Source organism: Echiichthys vipera (assembly GCF_963691815.1).
Source record: "Echiichthys vipera genome assembly, chromosome: 6".
Classification (NCBI taxonomy): domain Eukaryota; kingdom Metazoa; phylum Chordata; class Actinopteri; order Perciformes; family Trachinidae; genus Echiichthys; species Echiichthys vipera.
The window spans coordinates 11212962-11230895 of NC_139831.1; the positions used below are offsets into that span (position 1 = coordinate 11212962).

The 17934-nt window shown below is 38.9% G+C and overlaps 1 protein-coding gene across 1 annotated transcript in view; it reads left to right on the plus strand.

Annotated features, from left to right (window-relative positions):
• Window positions 1-17934, plus strand: part of LOC310948715 (ecto-NOX disulfide-thiol exchanger 2-like) — a gene marked incomplete at its 3' end in the record, with an annotated part of 123526 nt that overhangs the window by 26036 nt on the left and 79556 nt on the right. The gene's annotated exons all lie outside the window — the stretch shown is intronic.

Sequence of the window (17934 nt, forward strand, 5' to 3'; positions counted from 1 at the left end):
GTTACCTGATTCCTTTGTTAGCTCAGTGTTAGATCAATGCGGGTGGAGAGATAGATGAATTATCTGTTCTTGTCAGATAACATCTTTTGCGTTCCAGTAGTCAACACTGGGCGGATTGGCACCAGATCGCCCAGGCATTAAGAATGACTGCTGTTCCAGACAACAAAAAAAGCAATTAAACTTAAAAGTTGGACTTTAAACCGAAATCTATTTAAAAAAGCAGAGGATTTTCATTTTTTGTATGTTTTCTTCAAAATAATCTTCTTCGTCTTTGTCATTTTCTTCGTCATCTTCATCTTCTTCGTCTTTGTCTTCTTCTTCTTTCTTACAGTTTCTATTTCTTTCTAGGTGGCTAAATTACTTGTAGGTGCTGCTCCCACCCACCCACAGTACTGTACATTACTCACAGTAGCTTCCAAGTTGTTGTTGTTAATATCTGCTACTCCAAACTGGCAGCATTTGAACTGTCACCTACTGTAGGTAATACAGTGACTATCGATAAGTACCTCATACAAACTTACTTCAAAGAGCCAAACCGTCCCTTTAATGTGGTGTTTTAGAGGGATTTTGACCATCTTTATCAGTTCTTGAGTGGAAGTAAATGGTTAAATTTAGTATCAAATCAAACGGTAAAACAAAATAATTTTTTTGATAACAGAATCATGACTAGAAGAATTTGACACAAAGCTGCATCTCAATCAATTGATCTCCAGGTTCCCAGCTTTCAGATGGTGTATATCACTTCTATGTGGCATCTACTGTTGACCTGCTATCTACCCCTGAATGTCCACTTTCTCTCACCCTGCACCCCTCTTTAAAAAGAGGCAGAGGTTTAATTTTCTATTTTGCAGTACAATGTTTCAGTGGATATTTTGAGATTTTAAAGGTATTTTCACACACAAAAATAGCTCTAAATGCCATTCGTTAAGGCTGAAACCTCTGAAAAGAGGGTTTTTGTTGCATTCACCATAACACAGTTTCTGATTCTATTATCTGTCTAGCTGTAATCTCTTTTGCTTCACAAAGAAACTTAGCACTGAGGCTTACTTTTGTGAAATCTCATTGGTTTTAGGAGGTTGAATGAGTTAATTGGTCTTGTGAAAGAGCTACAATATCTTTTATTGGTAAATGGATTGTGGTGGATCCATTTGGTGTGACACAGAGCCATTACATGGCTTGACAGTCCACAGTGCCTAACTGATGGAGGTAAAAAAAATGCATGGATCCATCTTTTACATGCTTTATGTGGCTGGTTAGGGATGCAGTTCCACGACCCCCCACCCATTATGTATTAACACATATGTAGGAGCCCAAGGCATGTCCGCTCCTCTTTGGTGCTCCAGTGGACTCTTAATGTTGTAGTGAATCAATATCTTAGGCAGGATCTAATTTCTCTTCCCTGTTTTTGTCCTTCCCTGCAAACTCCTGGGAACTGGGAAAACCTGGAGATAGACAGACCACATCTGTGGTGAATGGATCAAATAGACATTCATTGTGTAGTGTTGCCATGTTTCCTTGTAAAGTCGCACAGTGAAACATGATGAACACCAAAGTCAAAGTAACTTCTCTCAAGGTCTCGCACCTCTTTCTATCATCAATCAGCATTGTTACCTTCAAGTTTGACATTAAAAGATGGAGAATACTCTAGCTGATTTCACTTCTCCAAGGTGTCTTACCTTTCTTCACTGACAACTGATAAAAGATGATTTATATTGCTCTCACCTTTGATGAAGCAATATCACACCAAATTGATTGAAGCTTTTCACAAGGACTTGTCTGACTTGACTATGTAGAGTCTGGCTTTGCGGCTATCCCAACTCCTACTCCTGAGAATGACATATTTTTTCGGTTTGTGTTTTGTGCTCACAGTTAAAGCAGGATGCACAACTGTGGATTTAACTATGTACCAACTGAAATCCCCCCAAAGCTAGTCAGGAGGAATATATGTAGCCCCCCCTGGTGACAAAGATAAAAAAACAACTAATGCGTGGCCATGCATTACCATCTCCTGACCAGGGGATAGAAACGCATGGCCACCAGATAGTTAATGCGTGGCCACAAGTTAATTGTTGCAGTCTTTTCCGTACAGAAACTGTTGATTGTTACCATGGACAAGTTTGAATTAATTTCATTTTATTTTCATATAGGAATGAATTACAATGACATACTTAAGTAATTTGCTGTTAGGCATTGAGTAATTCTTAGCAAGAGACACGGCTGTTTAAAATGCATGGACTTAAACGCAAGGTGCTGATGTCAGGGAAGTTTTAGATTTCATCATTCAGCAGCTGGAAGGACCTGGGAGACAATGGCGATTTTAGGTGGTGGCCTAGGGTGGCCATGGCCACCACTGAAATCTCATTGGCCACCCCAGTGGCCAGAGCTGATAGGTTGTTGGCGAAGTTCATCAACACACGGCTGCCACAAATGAGTGGTTAGAGAAGTCGCCCCATGTAAAGAGGCTGAAGGTCCTCAAGGTAGATGCCAGGGGTTCGACTCTGACCTGCATGTTTCCCCTCTCTCACCCCATTTCCTGTCTGTCCTGTGTAACAAAGGCTTGAAAAACTGCCAAAAAAAAAATCTTTAAATTATTATCATGCGTTATTATCTTGTGGCCCTGAGATAGTAATGCGTGGCCACATATTCTTTTTTTTTAATCCAATGACACCACGGGGGCTCCGTAGGAATACTTCCTTGATTATGTTATATATAATGAGCCCAATGGGAACATACTTAGTTCACTTTCCTAGCTAGATCAGGTGTATTTCTCATACACTACAGAAGAATTGCTTATTTCTGTGGCAGTCTTGAACCTTGTTCCTCGATCTGGCAGTGTTTCTCACACTAAGCTACCCTGCTGATAAAGGGTAAGAGTTACAAAAAAGACGAGTGATTCACTGCACAAAAAAAGAAAATTGCTTGAACCAAAAGTTCAATTTAGGATGTCTGCAACTACTGTTTTCTATCCAGTTTTAACTTACCATCTTAGTCTGTTCTTTCAGTCTGCCTGCATGAGAGCAAAGAGACAGAGGGTCTTCCTGTCACAGTTAGACTATTATCATAACAAGATTCTCCCCTTTTTTGCAGTGTGGTAGCAGTTGACTGTAGCACATGTATGTGCATTTCATACTTTTGTTGGCTGATTTTAGCCATTTATGTTTTGCTCACACTTCATTGCCATACATCACCCAGCAAACAATGTACATATGTGCAACATAAGAGGTGATTGATAACTGCTTGCAATTCAGACAATTCGTGTGGTGATATTCAGTCGTTAAAACACGTTATGGGTATGTGGTGCAGTAGAGAGGTTTGAGAGGCAACAACTGCAAGAGGGAAAGAGGATTTCAAACATTTCTGTGTTAAAGGACAATAAGTGTTTGTCAGTTTTGCACACAATGTACCATGAATTGCAATTACTCTACTGTGTCACTTTGGATTTTAAACTAAACAGCGGCTGAGGTTAAGGTGCCTCTCTCAGCTTTTCAAGGAACTTGTCATTCACACCTGTTCCTATCTTGCCACCATGTCAACGGTCATCACATGATTGGCATGACAGAAAAGTATAATGAAAAAAACTGTCTAGAACATCAAGTTCACTCTCCAGTATGTCAAAGACTACGATCAAGAGAGGACTAGTCCAGCCAATCCTTTTAGTTTTCCCCACCACTTTCCCACTTATACTGTTTAGGGATGGAGAAAAGTTTTACAGACAGACAACACAGAACAACCTGTACCAGAGGGATGGAAACACTTAAGTGTTTAGAAATTAAAGGAGGAGATCCATGTCAATAAAAACAAACCTCCTAATCCGTCCAATATGTTTGATGGGGTGTTTTGGATATGATTATATTTAAGATATTTATGTCAACTGATCCACTACGTTTGTGTTGTTAAAATTTGAAATTGAAGTTGAAAGGAAGCATAAAACATCATAACCATTGTTTCATTTCAAAGCCATTGCACTGGATTACAGGGCCAATACAACAGCAAAAAGTACCACTGTTCTAATATATTCTGACTGCACTGCACTTTCTATTATGTTGACCATTTTACAAGCCACAGTCTTTTACATTGATGGATGAACTTTTTAAATGGGACCATTAGTTTCAGTTCCACATCAAAATAAAGACTTGAAACTACTTCAGATGTGTATTTCATCACAGTCAATGTTACATTGTCGGGAGTAGGTAATACCGTTTACATAATTAAAATTATGTCTCAGTTGTTGTGTCGGAAGCTTTAGTATCCATGATTTGATTCAGCTACCAAAGACCATTGCATATGTGACTAATTTTGAAAAACCTTGGAGAAAAATTTAAAAAGCATGAATGTCATAGCAAAATGTGGTAGCTTCTTACATTTAAAGGATTAAGTTTTTCAGCCAACTCTCCGATCTTAGATGTCCCAGCTCCCTTGCTGCACTGGAACTACCCCCCCACCCCCAACCCCTAAAAAAAGTAACTATGACCATTGGTGGAAAGTAACAAGTGAAGTACATCTACTCAAGTACTGTAATTAGATACATGTTGAGTTACTTTTAAGTATGTTTTTTACTCAACATATGATCATTTAATAACGATGAACTGGACAAATGAGAACATTCAAAGGTTTATAACGGATGCTTTTCTATACATCAGTGAATCTGCTACTTTCACTTACTAGTAAAAGATTTACTGTGCTATTTACCATGCACCATTTATCATTATCCATGCACATTCTTACCAACTGGGAAAATCAGTTTGCTAGCCTTAAAAATGATCACTTAAAAAAATCACTAATGATGCAGCACTGGGATATGCACTGCTGCATCAACATCCCAAGATGTACATAATGTTACTGTTACAGTACAATTATGTTGGTTCTATAAGTGTGTCTAAACATGCACATGGTCGTGAGTGGATTTTGATTTTGATTTTCTTATACTACCTCACTGTGGTAGTTAATATGTGATTTTCTAGAGAATTACATCTTGAGTCAGGTCCATTCTTATCAAAAATGAAGATGTTTTCAAAAGTGCATGCCCATTTAACTTCTTCAGACATTTATTCAGCCTTTGGTTTAAAAAAAAAATGTAATGCGATATTGAAAAAAAAATCAGTTAAGTCCAGCTCAACAGTTAAGTCCAGCTTATTCAACCATTGTCAGACGATTAATTGGGAATTATCAGTTGTTTTTCAATATCTTGGATAATTGGCGGGATGGCCCTACTCTACCTCCTAGCTGACTCATCAGGCTGTAAACATCTATTCTAAAGGGCAGCTGGATCAACCGCTTGAATCCGGCGCTGTAAGATGACGAAGTATAGAGAACCACAATATTAGAGAGTATTAAAAAACTGAAAATTCCGCATGAGCAGAAAGGTTGGGGTGATGAATGTGTTAAACACTCAAGTATTTCGGCTGCAAGCCTCGAGTTCGCTTCCCATGTGAAACCAAGAGTCCATGGTGACATTTTAAGTTAACCTTCTTCAATAATGTTCTTAAATATTTTTACCAGTAACATGATCTTTCCCTAAATGAGTGTATTTAATGTCTTTTTGTTACTGTTTTTCTTAATCTTGGTAATTTGAATAGATGATAATGGCCTATTGAACCTACTGGTAGGTGGGTGTAGCAGACCCCTTCTAACCCATATCTATGAGGCTGATGACCACTGATTACGGCCATTTAATGTCCAAAGAGGATGATCAGCCTCTAAATTTGAGCCTTGCACTTCGCCAACACAGCTAAGTTAAGATTGGCAAGATTTTAATGCTAACAGATGGAAAGGTATGAGAATTCATTTTAAGATCTGTCAACAAAGGCCTCCCTTTAGTTTGCCTCAGCAAATCACTTTATCAGGAGTCTAACTGGTTGCAGAAGCCTGCTGCGAGGCTTTAAACAAAAAAATATAGATTGCACATTACACCAGATTGATTTTGCAATTTCACCCCTAATATACCAGGCACTACATGGTCAGGCACCTCTGTATTTAAATAAACTGTGTCCTCAGGACTGAAGGAAAACTAAAGCTGATGGTGCTTTGGCTGTTGGTGCGCCTCCACTTTGCAATAGCCTCATATGAAGTCTCAGAAAACAAATCACTGCACATTGCAAGTTTGCTAGTGAAGTTGTGTTGTTTAATTAAAGGTAATCTGGAGGAGAGAGTGTAGAAAGGGAGAATAAGTGCTGATCAGCCCTTGCATGGCCATTTGTCCTGTAATTAACTATTAACAGTCATTCATCTTAATGACAACTGGGAGTTGGTATTTAGTGATAGAGAGATGAATGGAGACACAAGCATTAATGTTAAATTTGGCCCTGCTCCTATGGAACATTTGACTTTCCTTGCAGCAGTGTTGTGTAGGTAGGACTGAAGAATTTTATACAATATAAATATATATATTTAACTTAAAATTTAGAGCTGAAGACTGTGCATCAATTATCCCTGGACTTAATTATGGCTTAAAGCACTAAAGATGCAGCACTGTCACATCAATGCTAAGTGCATACTGTCATGTGTAAGTTTGCTTTCTGACAAACATATATGTATTCCATCCATCGTGTTACTGCAGGCATGCTTATTTGCTTCCCTTAGAGACGTGCTGTTGTTTATTTTTCAGACACATAGAATGAGGGAGCCATAATTGCCGGAGCCATTAAAAGCACTGGCAGAGAGAGAGTGGGGGGGGGGGGGGGGGGGGGCGTAAATAAATATCTCTGACCATACGCCCACAGCGACTGCTCTTCTCCCCAGACACCCACTTAGAAGGTGGAGAGGACCTTTACTGGTTGATGTTGGAGCCTTTTGATTAATTTTTGGCTATTGTGTGCCACATCAAAGTTCAGACATATATTAAAATGAAATGTAAGCAGAGTATCCTAAATGATTGTTCATTCTAAACTAAAAAATAAATCGTCTCCTTTTTTGGAAATCAGTGTGAATACATGGATCTGACAGGTACTGTTTCTCACAAACAGTGTTCCCACAAGTCATTAAATCCTTTTCGTATAAAGGTCTAATAAGACACAGCAGTGGAGCTGAAATGATTGGTAATACCCTCCTTTTGATTCTTACTTCTGAAGGATGGTTTTAAGACATTCAAACGAAAGCACTGAAACATATGTGAAACTCATCTTGAAAGAAACATATGTTCACGTTTTGACTTTTCAGGATGTGTTACAGGCGGGCAGAGATGGGTCGAGTAGCCTTAAACTGTACTCAAATAAAAGGGTTACTTTGCAAAATCCAGTACGCAAGTAGAATTAAAAGTACCTCTCCATCTATAGCTCTGTGGTCAAAACATCATCTCAGTCATGTCCACATTAAAAATAGCAGTTTTCTTTTTCTCTATCATAATTTGATCTGTCCTTTTCTGTCTATCTTCGTCGGGCTCCACCAATGAACATCAAATGCAAATCAAATGTTTCTCTACAAATCTACCCATGTAAGAATACAAAAATATATGCTGCATTAAAACTACATTGACAAGTAATAACATACTCAAAAAAGTTACTGGACTACATGTAGATGTCACTTGTTACTAACCAACCTGCTTTGACCATCCTTCCGACCTGTTCTGCTATTATGTCTCCCACGTAAACCTACAATCAGCAGCTTATTCAGTCTTTTTTTTTTTCCTTTTGTAGTAGTCTGAATGACAAGACAGCGGCAGAGTATTTTCTCTGTTGCACATCTCTGAGGGATTGCTTTGACTGACAGCCTTCTATGGCAGACAGCCGTTGTTCTTTTGACTCCATCTTTATTGTGCCTGTTAAAAGTTTATTTTGTTTTTTTCTGCCATAAGGGGTTTTCTTTGTCTGCTCGAAGCCATTTTGTCTTCGTGACTGACTGGCTGAATGTCATTGAATGCATCGTCCAGTGCACATCACAATCCTCTGATGAATGCTCCTGTCATATCCTTACTCACTGTATAATTAACAAGCCTGATGATTCACATGAGATAATCTTTAAACTTCCAATTCATACCTCCTCCAAACACAGTTTCAGATCTGGATCACATATAGTTTAATTGACATGATTTTTATGTGTGTTTTGTTTCATTGATTTCAAATATAAACCATACTTCCTGTTTCTGAATTTTTCACCCTGGTTATGAGCACACAAAAGGAACTTTTTTCCAATTACTTTTCCTAGGGGAGGCCTTTCTAGTCATTGCTGTAGTAGTTACCTGTGTGCCTATCGTTCTTCACCCAATATCTTCTCACACTTAGCTGTGACACATTTAATAGGTATAGTAAAACCAATTTTTATTGCTTTCTTGCAGGATTAGATTAGTCTTTGATGTACCGTATGCTAAGAGTTTGTTCTTGAGAGATTAGTTGAAGGAGCTTTTTATTGACTATAAATAAATCCATTTTCACTTGTCCATCATCTTTATATCAGGAAATGAAAGAAAACAAAGAGAGAAGCCCAGCTAGGGAGCTCAAGTCAAGTCAAACACATATGTGTCTGTGTGCCTGAGGATATCTGATTCAATGACTATGAGGTGTACTATATTCAGGTGATGTGTAACCAGTGACATCCGTGTTCTTTTTCAAGGTGTGTTGCTCATTGAGGCACACACTTGTGCAAACATGCAATCACTGCCAGAGATCCACAGAGCCACCATGGCAAGTCAGCAGGAACAGCTCATAGACCCAGTTCGTCCAAGGGGAACTGGAGGACCGTAGGGGATATTTGCTTTGAGAGACAGGAGCAGGTCTTGGCTTTTCTAACCAACATGCTATTCTTGTTCCCGTTGCTGCTGCTGGGTGTCATGTCAGGATGGATGCTGAACAGCTCCAGTACCTCACAGTGGGCTCCTCCACTTAATTACCCTAACACGTCTGTGACCCAATAATCACGTACAAGCTTGTGAATATGCCACTGTGTGCAGACAGCTACTTGACCGCTTCTCCTGCACTTGCACTCAGTGGTGATAATGAGAGTATTTTAAGGTTTTACTGGTCAGTTATAATTCATCCAGTGAAGACACTTCTGAAAGGCAGTAGTAACACAAACTGGATGGACAGATGTGCAGAATAAATTGGTCTGATTTATCAGTGCATAATCTATATCACATGCATTGCATCTGCTATTAAATTGCACCCTGTTGTGCACCTCTCTTAACAGCCCCCCCCCCCCCCCCCACACACACACACACACACACACACCCCACACCCTATGAGATTAAAATAGAGGGATTCACCTGCTCAGCTGATGTACTTCTAATGAAGGGCGTTATCTTAGCAGCATACGACAACTTTCATTGCAAGTTTCAGACCTAAACAGTTGTCATTTCGGACCCATAGCCCTAGCTCCTGCTCCTCCTAAATTAAATGAATTATTTGTGCATTTACTGATGCAGATCCGTTCCAAGGCAGAAAACTCCTTGATTCTCCAGTTTCCGGAATCTACCATATAAATAGCCATGCCCTGCTGCAGGAGAACCTTGAATTTAAAGGGAATGGGAGATGGCACTAATGTAATCTAATCTAATCTGACTAGACCTGAAACACACCCACGATTAAGTGACTACATACAACCCCTGTGCCCCTTTCACCTCACTTTGCATGGGTTTGGCTGGACATGGCCACACCTTGTTTCTTCACATTCATGCTGCTCACTTTCACATTTTGCTGCAAAGTCACTCCACTGCAGCAGCCATTGATACACTTCCTCCATCACGGTTCAATCAATGGTATTTGAGGGAGAAGAGTGTGTTAGCAGTTTGGTCTCTCCTCCTGCATTTTTCTCCGTTGACTTTGAAATTCAAGTCCACTTCTCTAATCTCTAGTCTCCTGCTCCCCAAGACCTGCTTTATCTCAGCCCCAACAAATTTTGTACATAACATGTAATTCCCCTTACTGCAGTACTGTCCTCATTGAGCCTTGTTATAGAGTTGGTTGAGCAGGTTGTGTTGTCAGAGCTGAGACTGACTCAAGCTGGCCCACAGATATTCTGGAAAACAAGAGAAATGATTATTGGCAGTGAAATATGAAATATTGTAACACACATTTGTGTCCGTAGCATATTTTACAATTTAAGGCAGTCGTAGGTGGTGTCTAGTTTTTCTTGCTGGACTCCTGCAGGTATTTTCAAAAAACTTACTGAGATGTTACCGTACTCTACTGAGTGGTTTAACTCATCAAAGACAAGACAGACGTAGCATGAAATAAAGCAGAATTGCCTGTTCCCCCGTGTTCAGGTTGCCTGAAGTTGTGTTTTGCCTTATCTAAAGCAGTGGGGAAGTAAAGTGAAAATAAACCCTCTAGGCCATGGCAATTTTATTCTTACAAAGCAGCGTCTGTTATCATCTTTGTCTTTGTTTGAGTTTATAATAATAATGTATTGATTTTGCTGCAAAGTTAGTGATAAAGGGCCTCACCCTTGCCTTTTAACCAAATTTAATATATATATATATATATATATATATATATATATATATATATATTATATATATTTGGCCCTACCCCTTTTCCATTACTTAAACAATTTAATCATATTTATCAAACATACAACCCAGACATCAATCCCAGTGTTATTATGTACAACCCAAATATCTAGCCCTTCCCCAGCCTTATACCTCGTAATAATTATGTTTTTGTAAATCCTCTTAAATCGATTTATATTTGGACTTTGCTAAAGGTCCGTATTCAAACCACTCAAGAAATTCACCCCACAAACTCACATAATCTTTGTTTGTACACATTATATATGTATTCACTGTATACTGTGAGATCAAGCGTGGTATTCCTGCCTACATACAGTATGCATACTTTTGCAAACCATTGGCAGGCTGTGGATCATTAAGATAGAACTCACTGGTTTACAGGCGGAACATATTTGATTGACAGAAAACAAATAGGGAGTAACTCACTGACAGAATACATGGTCAGTCATGTGGCACCTTTGGAGGTTGTTTGGGTCAGGAGACCAGTCAGTATCTTCCTGTGTTTGATTATTCACCGGTAAATATTCTGCCCGTCTGTCAGTGCCACTTTCTCGGTAATGGATGCTCTTATTAAGACTGATTAGATTAATTGTAGGGGATGAAGACACATTTGCTGGCAGTGGCCCTCAAGGGTAGAATGAGAAAGGAAAAAGGATCAATACATTGTGACCATCTCAAAACCTCATAATGCACTGCTGATTGTTTGAAGAGCAGAGCTAGAGGAGATTTATATTGATGTAAGAGAACTCAGGCTTTTCTCTCCCTGCCTGTATCTATTATCTACCCATCTCTCTCTCTCTGTCTCTCTCTCTCTCTCTGTCTCTCTCTCTCTCTGTCTCTCTCTCTCTGTCACTCACTCACTCAGTCACTCATTTACTCAGTCACTCATACACGCATGCTCTCTCTCTCACACACACACAAACGCAAGCACACACGCACTAATTTTTAACATTACAAGTCCTAAAAGTACGTTATCCACCCATTTCTAACTTTTTTATAGCTAATTCAGAAAAAACACAAACTTTTACTTTTGTCATCTAAGAGGACACTGATTGGCACACGTCTTGTGCCATTGGATGCAATTTCCTTTTCATATATGCAAGTCTGGTGATTGTGATGCTACCTGCACTCCATGCATCACAAAGTGAGACGCAGTCAGTAATCTTAAACTCGGATTGCATTAATATCCCTAGTAGGGGTTTACTTTGAAAACCGTTTTCACACTGAGATCCTGAGATATAGCATCCATGAAAATCAGTGTCATAATGCTGCTTCTTTTCCTGGGGTTTTATTTTCTAGTGCTAATGCAGAGCCAAGCGCTGTGTGTATATAATGATAAATAACACAGCTCTAATTATTTGAAACCCCACTGGTTTTATTGTGCTGTAAGTAACAGATCAAAGCAGTGAAGAAGGGAAAATATAAAATATTAACAATGTTTTGTTTGTGCATTGGTGCACCGGGGAAAAAGCCTGAGTGTTGCATTGACAATGGTGTGTGTGTGTGTGTGTGTGTGTGTGTGTGTGTGTGTGTGTGTGTGTGTGTGTGTGTGTGTGTGTGTGTGTGTGTGTGTGTGTGTGTGTGTGTGTGTGTGTGTGTGTGTGTGTGTGTGTGTGTGTGTGTGTGTGTGTGTGTGTGTGTGTGTGTGTGTGTGTGTGTGTGTGTGTGTGTGATTTACACATTTCTGTTCTTATACATGTATTCAATGTGTGGGAAACTTCACAACATGTTCATTACCAATGGTTTTATCAGTTACTTTTTTCTTATGGGGAAACATCCTGACCTGCATCATATTTGCCCAAAAACTTGTAAAGTTTCCTGAGTGGTGCGAGAGTGAATGTTTACTGTCACGTTACAGTTGTTTCCACATAGACAAACTCCACTCTGGCTCCAGTTAAATTTATGGCAGATTGTACTCAGTTGGGATGATCCAAGTTTTGTGCTGATGTAGTTTCACTCGCCTGGTTGTGCTGATGTTGTCTGTAGGTGAGGAGAATGAATAAAGACACAGACACACACTCTCTCTCTCTCTATCTCTCTCTCTCTCTCTTACTCTCTCTCTCTCTCTCTCTCTCTCTCTCTCTCTCTCTCTCTCTCTCTCTCTCTCTCTCTCTCTCTCTCTCTCTCTCTCTCTCTCTCTCTCTCTCTCTCTCTCTCTCTCTCTCTCTCTCTCTCTCTCTCTCTCTCTCTCTCTCTTTCTTTCTCTCTCTCTCTCTGTAAGGTCAAAAAGCCATCCACTACTAGGAGACAGTTTTGCAGTCTGTGCATTTTATTGTGCCTGCTGTGTGTTTCCATGATTAAGGATGCACTTGTACGAAGAGCCCATGAGGTTTATTTTTCTTTGTAAATTATAAAACATACATCATACTTCAACTAATACTGCACAAATGGCTACCCCTAATTAATGTAAACATCCAAAGTATCCTTTACAGAAAGTATATGATGAATTATGATACATTTGTGGAGGGATTTTTTTACATTTATTTTAAAGAATGATCTTATGAATATTTAAAGAAAGATATTGCCTGTTATTTTGTAACTTTTAATACTTTTGTCATCTATTTTATTCCTTTCTTTCTCTCTCCCTATCTCAGTCCAACTTCTCCCTCTTTTCCAAATCTCCCTATATAATAGCGGTTTGCTATTGAAAGCTTGCTCATTGTGAACAAAATGGACTCCGGCTTCTCCCTTGGCTGGGAGGTTTACAGCCAATAGGCCTTAAAATGGTTTCATTTCCCATCAGCCAAACCCCCCCTGAGGGAGCATTTAGTGGAGCTAAAGGCCAATCAGGAAAGTCCAGGAGATCAGTAAAGCCTTGGTCTGAAATCAATCCTCAGAGTTCACAAGCTCCGGACTTTGGGGCACAGGGGGAATCAACTATCCATTGACAAATTCATTTTAACCACTCAGAGTCCCTTCAGAAGGACCAAAGGCCTGTCATTACCAATTATTGAAAAAAAAAAGATACATGACATAATAAATATTGTAGACACCTTGTGAAATCCATCTATATTCATTTGCATTTTCTAAATGTGCCAATCACAAGAGACAGACAGATGTAAGTAGTTTTTTAACTGTTGAATTGTGAGCTGCAGCTTCATTTAAAAATAATTTAAGTTCAAAGTTTTTCTAAAAAGGAATATTGTATCTGAATGTTCCTACCTGTTGCTTTAACGGTATGTTAAATAATTAATACACCCTCCGCTCCATTCTGTCTACCAGTGCAAAGAAAATGTCAGTGGATTGAAAGCAATTGGCTGTGGGGTTCAGACCAAATTGACAGAATGTACTGTATAGTAGAGAGGGTACACTCTAAAATGGAAATGAAATGTCATGATCAGAGGCAGAGAAATCAAATTTAATACTGCAGGAAGTTCCTTTACCACCTCAGGAAAACCACAGATTCACTTTTTAGACCCCATAAAACTATGTGAAGAAGGTTATTTGTGAATTTAAGCACCTGTTTTATTAGTATTATTATTCACTGTATTTATGTTGATGGGACACTGAAATACTGCTGATTTGGCTCTCACGATCAGCAAATACAAACGTGTAGAGTCAGCTCATACGTTGACATTTTACAGTACTTGAGACAGTGGGAAATGTAAGTCATAAAAAAGCACAAATAAAATGACATGCACTGAATAAGTTGTTTCTGCCTATTTGAAACTGCAATGTAATGTGGCACTACAGAAACAGGAATAGCTCCTCGTTCATCACTAGATATGTGACAATATGCTCTGAACTGCTTTGTACTGCACATCTATATTCACATTCAGTTTAAAAGACCAACTATTGTCAAAAAAGAAAACGTTCTTCAGGCGCTATTTGGCAAGGGAAGGAGAACAGGTAAATTAAAAGCCTTTATTAAGTCAGGTAAATTGGTGAAAAGGTCGACTGGTTTCGACCCTAATTTGCCTTCATCAGGGTTGAAAGTAAGACTTCATCAACATTTGTCCTCTGGGAGCTTAAAGTTTGTTTTGCAGGTTTTTCTCTCCAGGCTTTCGACACCTCAGGAAAAAGAAGGGTGTTGCATCAGTGACACCCACTTACTCCTTTGATTTAGCATTGCAGTGCAATGCAGTTCTTTAACAAAGTCAGACTCAGACAGAGGATTGACAGGTAAAAAGAAATAAAACTGATGCAGCCGAACCAGAGATATCCTCTTTTTTTTATCCTCTTTTTTTTATTCCACACATTCATCAAAAACTGGTGTTTACATTAGCTGCGAAGAAGAATCGATTAGCTGTCGACTATTATATCAATCTGCAACTATTTTGATAAGTGATTCATTGGTTTGACTAATTTTTCAAAGAACAAATTCTCAGATTCCAGCTTCTTAAATGTGAATATTTTTTGGTTTCTTTGCTCCCCTGTGACAGTAAATTGAATATATTTGAGTTGTGGACCAAACAAGACATTGGCGGATGTCATCTTGGGCTTGGTGAAACAATGATCAACATGTTTCACAATTTTCTAACCAAACAACTAATCAGTTCAATCATCATTAGTTGCATTGCTAATACAACTCCGATGGCAACAGGTAGCTCAAGCAGAAATGAGGAACGATACATTTTATATAATGTTTGTGTAATCTGTACACAAACAGAAATGTAAAAACGACAGGTTGTTGATTTATGTGTAGTTGCGTGCTGATGGTAATTCTTGGTCAGACTCAGTGACCTCCTGGAGACATAGCTGGATGAAGACAGGTCTTGTCTTCATTGTCAATCAGCAGAGCCAGCCAATGGCAACCAGCTGAGACTCAGATAAGATTTGTCCCAGATGCCTCTCATTAATGCATTTTGACTCATTATCAGCAGCTATAAGACTTTGCTTTAACCTTGACCCTGTTATTGCAATTTCCTCATGAATCACCAGCTTAAAAGTAAAGGGCTTTCAACTGTGACTCTGTTAATGAGACACGCAGCTTCATAGAGCGATGGTGGCTCTACGGCTGGATTGGTTTTGCACATTTCTAGAGCTGTCTATTGGTTCTGACAAATGATGAGAGCATGATGAAATAAAGAGCACAATTCTGAAGATCAAATAACCTCAAATAGATGCAGATAAACCCTGTTAAAGATGACTATGCTATTGTAATATTAAATTGTTTGTGGATTATAAAGTTCAAATGCCTGCTTTTGTCTCGGCCTTTTGTTTTATTGAGCAGCACATGCTTTTGGTGCAGTGTGTGCAATTTTACCTCTCCTTTGTTCTCCCTATAGATACAGAAACATTGTTCTTCATCAAAATTTAGCCATTCAGTGAATATCTCATAAAAAACACAGTAATTATGTTTTGAAAATTACAGTTATCAAATCTTAAAACAACTAGACAAATTGATCCACTCATTTTTTTTTTGCACAAGTGACAACAAAGCCATCAGATTTGAGTGTATAACTTGAGATATGTGGGCAAAATAAATTATCCATGAGATCTATTTGAACATGATTTGAACAGTTGTAGTACCACCATGGGAGGCAGGTTTATACATTGATACAGAGAGAAAAGAGAAATATCTTCTTACAACAGTAATTGGCTTGTGTTGTTCATTTAGTAATTATAGATTGTGGCACAGAGCACCGAGTCCTGCACTGAGGCAGTTACTTTGGATATGTGGACAGATAATTACCACCAAATCGGTTATCTTGATCACTTTGCATTACATTACATTGTTTGCATCAACAACATAGTCGGTGACGGGTGGGGTTGCAGGACTTGTATTAACAGGTAGGGTCACGATTTGAATAGGAGATAATTGCAGGTAACAAGTCTGTTCCTGTACTGAGCTTTGCAGGTGCGGGTGCATGCGTTATTGCAAAAATAGATCCGTGCGACATTCGTGTAACCTCAGACTATGAACGAGAACGAGTTGGACTAATAATCTTAGCTCAAGGTCCACCTACTAGCATTAACAAATTAAAGTTGCTCATTTGTCATGGAGATCAGTTGTGATTAACTGTCAAAGCATGGAATGTGATGTGTCAACTGTAATGTAATAACAGGTGGTTGTATATGGGAAATGGGAGTTAAAAGCTACAGAGATAACTTATTACACGTTTTTACATGAATTTCAAAAACAAAAAAACAAAAAGCATTGCATACAATTTTTATAGCTAATATTGTGGTTAATCTACTCTAAAATTAAATGAGGGATAAATACTAAAACACCTATTGCTCAAAATATGAATATTCTTCACTTGTGCCAACTAAGCGGCTTGTGTTATTGCAAATACAAACCAAGAGTGCATAGTCATCTTATTCATCATGACTGGAAATGGTTGTCAACTCGTCACTTTGCAATCACTGAGGCTTACTGTAGGTGTTACTGGCAACATTTATTGGCATTTGTTGCCATTATTGGCTTGTGCATGTGGCAACTCAGCCAGCTCTGAGCACCTTATTGCTGACAAATGGTACAAACCTCATGAAGGCTGATTCATCGTTTTCATCTAATGGGTAACTAATACTTTTCCTTCCTTTGTATTTCAAAGAATCATCCCCCACAAATACACCACACTGCACTCTGACCAACTGAGCTGGCCTTCGCTCTCTCTTTCTTATGTCTTAAAAGGAAATAAGAAAATAGAGAGTGGGCTGGTCGCGCTGAGAAATAGTAGTCAGGAAAATATTTCTGGGCACATGCCCAACTGGGCCAATTTCTGACCTCATTTCCGGTCCAAATCAGTAATTTACAGCCAGCAGGACAGTAGGCATGCTATTGGTAAACGCTGCATCATTTTTCATATAGTTTATTATCACTCATTGTGTTGTTAACCTGGATTAAAGTGGATGTGTACTAAACCTTTATGTTTCACCACTCCTCTCCTCCCAGTGTATTATCTCTCTCCTGAGTGTAGTGCCACCCTGTCAGCAGGACAGCTAATAGGGCTGTAAGCAGTTAACAAGCCTGTGAAGCTCCTGTCAGGAACATTAACATAACACCATAACAATCGTGTTATCAGACCTCGCCGTGGCAACATACAGGCATCCTTTAATGAGTGGGTCTGTTGTGTTAGTGGAATTATTAGAAGAATATTTCTTAGCAGAATGAAAGGCAATGTAAAACAGTCCTGTTGCTATATGACAAGCACACTGTTACTAATGGTTTCCCCTTTGTGCAAAGCCACCAGCTAATTACAACCTTGATCATTAAAATTAAATATAAATAGTCCAGCTGTCAGGCAAAATGTTTATGGTTGAAATATTATATTATACTATCATATTTACTATCATGTGGAAAACATCAGACTGTTTGTAAACATCCTTCCAGCATATGTATAGGGAAGCAGCACAAGAAGCATTTTGTGCTCCCATCAGTGGGAGAATGAAATTGCTTATTAGAGTATTGTTGGTAAACATATGTAACAACATATAACAACAAACATGTTATGAACAGACCAGGGCCAGACACACATATTGTGTGTCAAATAAACCAGGCATTGGAGAACATTTTTTTAAGATGTTAAATCCCACTGCTGTTCACTGCCGGT